Source organism: Cebus imitator, unplaced genomic scaffold, assembly GCF_001604975.1.
Source record: "Cebus imitator isolate Cc_AM_T3 unplaced genomic scaffold, Cebus_imitator-1.0 Scaffold364, whole genome shotgun sequence".
Classification (NCBI taxonomy): Eukaryota; Metazoa; Chordata; class Mammalia; order Primates; family Cebidae; genus Cebus; species Cebus imitator.
In genome coordinates, this window is record NW_016107679.1 from 302,990 (window position 1) to 310,860 (window position 7,871).

At 39.6% G+C, this 7,871-nt stretch overlaps 1 protein-coding gene across 2 annotated transcripts in view; it reads left to right on the forward strand.

Moving 5' to 3' along the window:
- The window catches only part of PDCD1LG2 (programmed cell death 1 ligand 2), a 59,925-nt gene extending 54,195 nt beyond the window's left edge, over positions 1–5,730 (forward strand). For both annotated transcript variants that reach the window (XM_017506859.2, XM_017506858.2), the window contains exon 7: positions 4,438–5,730. The gene's annotated coding sequence lies outside the window, so the exon portion shown is untranslated. The remainder of the gene's footprint in view (positions 1–4,437) is intronic.
- Positions 5,731–7,871: the final 2,141 nt, after the last annotated feature.

Genomic DNA, 7,871 nt, shown 5'->3' on the forward strand with positions numbered 1-7,871 from the left:
TTCACCATGTTGACCAGGATGGTCTCGATCTCTTGACCTCGTGATCCACCCGCCTCGGCCTCCCAAAGTGCTGGGATTACAGGCTTGAGCCACCGCGCCCGGCCTATACCACTCTTAAGCACATGATTACAGCACTATTTTCTGGCTGCTTCTATGTGTCAATATTTTATGTCCACCTGGTCAATATAATAAAGTGGGATATTAGTGTTAATACAAATATATGGTATTTGATGTTTGTCTTGTTGTCTGTTTATCAATACTTCTTATAGTTTGTTATATGATACATTTAAAAGAAGATGTCTGGTTTTGACCAAATTTGATTCAGTACTAAGAAAGAATATCAAAATAAATTTTAATTTTAGTTCAGTCTATCAACTCAAAAAAGAATAACCTTCAACAGTAACAAGTTTCAGAGCATTTTTAAAATTACTGATTTTATGAGTATAAAAACAAAAAAGTATAAAAAAAACAAAAATAATTGAGAATCCATTGCCCAGAATTGCCTTGGTTAAGACTTTAATATTGCCAGGCCCAGACAGCTCAGGGCCTTGACGTTCCCACACCCATTCTGTGCCGTCCCAGTTCTACCTCACCTCAAAACCATTCATTGTGAATACAGCATAGAGCTCTAGGCTGTCCAGGAGCCATCCCACACTCTCATATTGTGACTCAGCATCTTGGGAAATGGAGTCTTGGGACGTGGCCTGGGTGTGTCCCTTGCATGTACTTCTGACAAGACTTTTAATCAGATAAATATTTTCCCTTACCACTTGAGAAGTGAAGGGCTTCCTGGTTTTGCTTCACTAACCAGCAACTGAAGCAAGACCTGATTTATGAAAATGCCTAGCAGAGCTCAGTATTAGTGCTGTTTCACTATTTCCTGAATCTCTTGCCTTTGTGCACATGATAGAACTGCACTTCTCTGTAATTAATTTGTAGTTAAGTGTGGTCATGTAACTTGCTTTGGTCAATTAACTGTAAGCATAGGTGATACGTGTTATTTCTGGGTAGAAGATGTAAGAGTTGGCATGTGCTTGGCCATGTTTTCTTTATCCATCTGGCATAGTAACCAGTCACATTCTAGGTATAAATTGCTACATCAGTCTCAGTCTCTGAGTAACTAAAATTAACAGAGTTCCCTGCTGACCCACAATGTATGTGGAACACAAGCAAGAATAAGCTTTTGTTTTTTATATTGAGATATTGGAGTTGTTTGTGCCTACAGCATAACCTAGTTTAATACAACATGGATAAAACTGAAACCTATAATAAATAGACCCTACATTGCCATTTAAACTTCCATTTCTGAGGAATAATAATGTATGGAAATATTTTCTATATAATAGAATATAGAAAAATTGCAAGATAAAAATATATATCATTTATGTTCTGTTAAAAAATGTTATGTAGATTCACCATGTTTCCTTCCTCTAGAAAAATAGAAGTAAAAACATGAAAATGCCTGGAATCATGTCTCCAAATTATGGAACCATGTACTGTTTTTTACTTTTATGTTTTCTGAATTTTTGTTGTACTTTACTACATTTTTGAGTGCCCTGGTGTATTGCTTTTAAGATGAAGAACAATACTTTCTGAAGCCATTTCAACCATCCCCACTCACCTGTGTAGATCCCAGTAGTCAAATATATTATACAGGACTCTTCATCAAGTCCTTCTCAACTTTAGGAAGGGCAGTGCTATACCTTCTTTAAAGGACACTAAATGTCTTAGTTGCCTTTCAAAGATTTCTAACACAGCTAAATGTGATGGATATGCTCTAAGGATATAAGAGCTGAAGTGATTTGCATAAGATCATCTTATAATTTACTGTTAGAACTGGAGCTAGAACTAAGACCCACTGAGTCCTTGTCTGTGACACACTGCCCTTTTCATTTGCGGAAGTTGTTCTTGTATCTAACTTTACTTGTTCTACTATTTGGGCTTATGCCATTCTCCCTCTTATGCAGACAAGCAGTCAAACAGTAAAATGTTAGGAGTGGATTCTGATACCATAGATATATATCATGTATCCTTAAAAAAATAGTTATTACCATCATCAAGCCATGGTTAGAGTTTACAGACAATGTATCCTACCTCATTTCATAGATTATGCCATTGGGCATAATTGGAAAGAGAGATTAAGTGACTTTTTTGAGTGAAACTGTAGCAGATCAAAAAAAGTCTTATGATTCCAAGTATAGTGCTACTCATTCATTTATTCATTCATTTACTCACAAACATGTATTAAGTGTCTGCTATTTGCAAGACCCTGTCAGTTAGGCCACGTGGGAAATAGAAGGATGAATTTATTGGTCATCCAAGATTCTTACAATTGAGTATTATAGATAAGGTACTCAAGAACCAGTTCGCATTCACATAATATGGGTTAAAATGAAAAGAAGCCAGCTTTCTATATACTTTTGGTCCAGTCTTTATGTTTCTTTTGTTTTGTTTGGTTTCATGAGTATCCTATCTTCCTTCTAAGAACTTCCACCTGAGAACTGACCACAGCATTAGTATTCCACAGCGGTGTGTTTCCTTTCTCCTTTTCCATTTCAGTGGTTTCCTATTTCTTTTTCTTTTGCTATTATAAACTTTTTGCAAAGGAAATATTAGACAGAACTCCTACACATCAAGTAAATTAAAAGAGTGGTGAAATTAGAGTGGAGGATATAATGATCCTATCATAGGTCCCTACAAAGGCCTCTAAGGCAGGGGTTCCCAACCTCTGGGCTGCAGACTGGTACCAGTCCCTGGCCTGTTAGGAACTGGGCCACACAGCAGGAGGTGAGTGGCAAGTGCGCGGGCATTACTGCCTGAGCTCTGCCTCCATTAGATTCTCATAGGAGCGTGAACCCTATTGTGAACTGCACATACAAGGGATCTTATGTATATATCTAATTTTCATTAGACTATGAAAATCTCATGTCTGATGATCTGAGGTAGAATAGTTTCATCCTGAAACCATAACCTGCCCCCACTGCCACACCTGATCCATGGAAAAGTTGTCTTCCATGAAACTGGTCCCTGGTGTCCAAAAGTTTGGAGACCACTGCTCTAAGATACCTTGTGCTTCTTGGAACATATTTGGAAAATCATGTAGTTCTCAAATTATCCCTATATCCTGAAGAACTACCTTACTTATCAATCCTCAGAAATGCCCACCCCATGTCAGGCAACTTCACAACTTTCTGCAGAGAGCACAGCCTTCTCAGGGAGGGAGGAGGGTGCTATAAGCAAGAGGAGTCACTAACAGCTTCACTCACCTGTGCCCATGAATTTTTAATGGTGTGAAAAGTCTGTGTATTTTTTATGGTTTTCTATGGCTCATATAAGAGGGACAAACAATACACAAAAATTCAGAGATGGCGACAAATATCATTTTAAGCTGGGGATAATCAGGGAAGAAGAAAGGTTTCATGGAGGAGGTGACTTTTGAACCAGGAAAATGTGGAAACAGCAGACTATTCTAGATAGAGGGGACACTGAGAGGAAGGGCAGAGGGGCAGGAAGGTGGGGGCATCTGCAGGAAAATGCATGTGACCCTGTTCAGAAAGAAAGCCAGGTGTGAGATAAAGGGGAAAGACTGTTAGGGGCCACATTGTAAACCATGAATTCCAAGCAAAGGTTAGATTTTACTTACTAGGCATGAGTCCTTCAGTTAGGTCCTAGCAGGAAATGGAGCGCATGCTTAGAATAGGTAACTGAGGAAGTTCAATGAAGAGATTATTTACAAAGGTATGTGCAGCATAAAGGGAAACCAGCAAGGGATGCTGAGCATTCCAGGATGCAAGAGCAGGCAGGGAAGGTGACTATACTTAGGACTGAAGGAGAAAGAGGAGGGAGCAGTTCCCAGAACCCTAGTAAAAAATGGCAGTGAGAAAGATCCACCTGGCAGGACCTGTGTGTTTAACAGAGCAACAAAGTCAACGGACAACCTGTCTTGGAAGTTGCTGAGGAATAGGTCCCCCAACCTCACTCTCAACTTACTGCAACCCTCTTTCTCCCCTAGACTGAGCCCAGTCAAAGCCAGGGGGAGGAGTCCAGTGATGCAATCTACACCGTCATCATCCTGGGGCATGAATAGAGCACAGTAAGGGGATAATGAATCTGCAGAAACTAATAGAAATATCTGACACAATAGAGAACTATGAGAGGTTTTGAATAGGAGAGGCCCCTAAAATGTGCTCCAATATTACTGAGCTGTGTGGTCCATAGAATGGAAGAGGAACAGCTCTTGCAATAGGTCTGAGGAGAGAAGCTGGACTTGGACTAGGGTAATGGTAAAAACTGTGCAGAGAAACGTTGTAAACCACACTGCTTCCAGCTCGATTAACTTTTTTTAAAAAAGCAGTTTCTCACTCAAATTTTGGGGAGGTTATATATTTTCTAATCATAAAAAAATGGTTTTTCTTATTTGTGGGCTTTTCTCCCCAGATCTGAACCCGTGGTCTTGGGAGCAAGGCAGACCTGATGGGACATCTATAAAAGCTTCTGGACTCTAAACAAGAATTTGTTGGCCTGCAGAGCTTGCCATTTGCATTTTTCAAATGCCTTTGGATGACCCAGCACTTTAATTTGAAACCCGCAACAAGACTAGCCAGCACCTGGCTATGACACCTGCCTGCCCCTTCACTGATCTGAACTCACCTCTGCAGCCTATGGCTCTGAGCAAGCACTACTGCACTTTACAAAATTACCCCACTGGATCCTGGAACCACAGAATTCCTTGAAGCTCCTTCTTGCTGCCAGACTGAAAGCAAAAAGAATTATTTCCCCTCAAGTTTTTTAAGTGATTTCCAAAAACAGAAATGTGTGGAAATTTCCAGTTACAGAAACAGATGGGTTGTCAATAGAGTTATTTTTTATCTACAGCTTCTTCTGGGTATTAGAAGAGCCTATCGAGACTATGAGCTCATAGACAGGGTTTTGCACAAACTCAAATCATAATTGACATGTTTTATGGCTTACTGGAATCTTGATAGCACTGAAATTATTCTAATTAACAGAGTGCATTTAAATATACATTAAGTTCACAAATTGTGGAGTAAAGACATCAAGCTTTTTTTGAGGTCTAAATTGCAAAGCATTTATTTGTTTTAACCTGTAATGGCACCATGTTTAATGGCTTTTTTTTTTAAACTACATATTTCCTTTAAAAATTCTTGTTTTTTAAACTTTTTTTCCGTAGGAATCAATTACATACAGTTAAAAATATTTGATATGCTCATGTGTTGTATTTGCAGCAATTTCAGATGAGTAGCTAATGACAAAGCCCCAAACTAAGGCTCTTTTCTGGCCCTCTATATGACTTTAAACTTGACCTTTCAGTGCCTCAGTTTCCACATCTGTGATACAGCAATGCCAAGCAGTCAAGTTCTTTGATAACTGGCACTATGGAAATCCTGCAACATCCCACTACATATGTGTGGAGCAGGAGGGTAACTCGGCTACAGTAACAGCTTAAATTTGTTAAATTTGCTCTTTATTCTGGAGCCATGAAGCTCAGAGCATTAGCTGACCCTTGAACTATTCAAATGGGCACATTCACTAGTATAACAGACTTAGGTAGATGGGCCTAAAGCAAGCTCCTTAGCTGAGCAAAATTTGGGGCTTATGAGAATGAAAGCGTGTGAAATTGAGTAACAGACAAATCATACATCTCAGTTTCTCAATTCTCTATGTAAATCAGAGAATGCCTTTAAAGAATAAAACTCAATTGTTATTCTTAAACATTCTCCACATATTCTACTTTTGGCTAAGAGATTTGCTCAGGGTCTTGCAGGTTAGTAAGTTTAATATCCTATCATGCCATTTGGCTCCCAAAGGTTGAATGCCTTTGAGGCAAACTTGGATGTACTTTTCAGCAGGGTTGGGTCCTAGGGATGCTTGATCTGGGGTTCCTAATGGAAGAGGAGCACTTCCCAACACTGCAGAGATCAGGGCAGGAGACAAGGCATTCCCTGGAAGCAAGCCTACCTATGCTACCCCTACCCCACCCATGCCCCAGATATGTGACTATCATGCAGAATGCTTGGATGGTTTTGTTTATCTCTGTTAGGAACCCAGTGTCATAACAGCTTCTGTCAAAATATTCCATCTTTGTTCCCAGATTGGGGCTATCTTTTAGAATACCAAATAGGGAGAGGGCAACCTAGCTGTAGTGTCCTGAAGTCTGGGTTCTGTCAGGGGAGCAAAACACAAGGCATTGGGTCTTAGCTTCAGAAATTTTCTGTACTACAGCATGTCATCTTAACACCTAACATTTATCAAGTACTTGCCATTGCCCTATATTGTTAAGCATTTTACACATACTATTGGAATGAATCATCTCCAGCCCCTCTAAGAAAGACACTATTACTGACTCCATTTTACAGATAAGGAAAGTGAGGCACAGAGAGGTTAAGTAATTTGGTTAAGGCTGCTTGTTCAGTTTGAAAGGGACGGAATTAGAGCAACAAACCTATATTTTTTATTACACCACATAATGTGCCTGATTTCCTACAATATGGGGTTTAAGGTGGTATTATACTGGTTACACATACTGTGTGATCTCTTTGCTGGTCAATAATTAATTTCAGAAACAACAGATGCTGGCGAAGATGTGGAGAAATAGGAACACTTTTACACTGTTGGTGGGAGTGTAAATTAGTTCAACAATTGTGGAAGACAGTGTGGTGATTCCTCAAGGATCTAGAACCAGAAATACCATTTGACCCAGCAATTGCATTACTAAGTATATACTCAAAGGATTATAAATACTTCTACTATAAAGTATTCTACATGTATAAAAACATGTATGTTTATTGCAGCACTATTTACAATAGCAAACAGTAGGAACCAACCCAAATGCCCATCAGTGATAGAATAGATAAAGAAAATGTGGCACATATATACCATGGAATACTATGCAGCCAAAAAAAAAAGGATGAGTTCATGTCCTTTGCAGGGACATAGATGAAGCTGGAAAACATAATCCTCAGCAAATTAACAGGAACAGAAAACCAAACACTGCATGTTGTCACTCATAAGTAGATGTTGAACAATGAGAACACATGGACCTAGGGAGGGGAACATCATGCACAGGGGCCTGCCAGCAGGGGTAGGGTGAAAGGGGAGGGAGAGAATTAAGACAAATACCTAGTGCATGCAGGGCTTAAAACCTAGATGATGGGTTGACAGGTGCAGCAAACCACCATAGTACTTGTATGCCTATGTAACAAACTTGCACGTTCACCACATGTATCCCAGAAATTAAAGTTAAAAAAAAATTAACTTCGCTCTTTCCCAGGGAAGTACTATTGGGGGTTCTGGTATCAGAGATTGAAACCCCAGCTCAACTAGGTATGAGTTAAACAATTTTGAATACATTGGTTGACCTCTAAGCATCATTTTATTTCAATATAGTGGGACCTGGCAGGGCAAGGTGGCTCATGCCTGTAATCCCAGCACTTTGGGAGGCCAAGGTGGGTGGATCACTTAAAGCCAGGAATTTCAGACCAGCCTGGTCAAAATGGTAAAATCCCATCCCTACTAAAACTACAAAAATTAGCTGGGATGGCAGCATGCATCTGTAATCCCAGCCACTTAGGAGACTGAGGCAGGATAATTGCTTGAACCTAGGAGGTGGAAATTGCAGTGAGCTGAGATCACACCACTGTACTCCAGCCTGGGTGACAGAGCAAGACTCCATCTCAAAACAAACAAACAAACAAAAAACCCATATATATATACACATACACACACACATATATATGTGTGTGTGTATGTGTATATATGTAGTGTGCATGTGTGTGTGTGTGTATATACACACATATACGTGTGTGTGTGTGTGTGTGTGTATATATATATATATATATATATGCCCATAT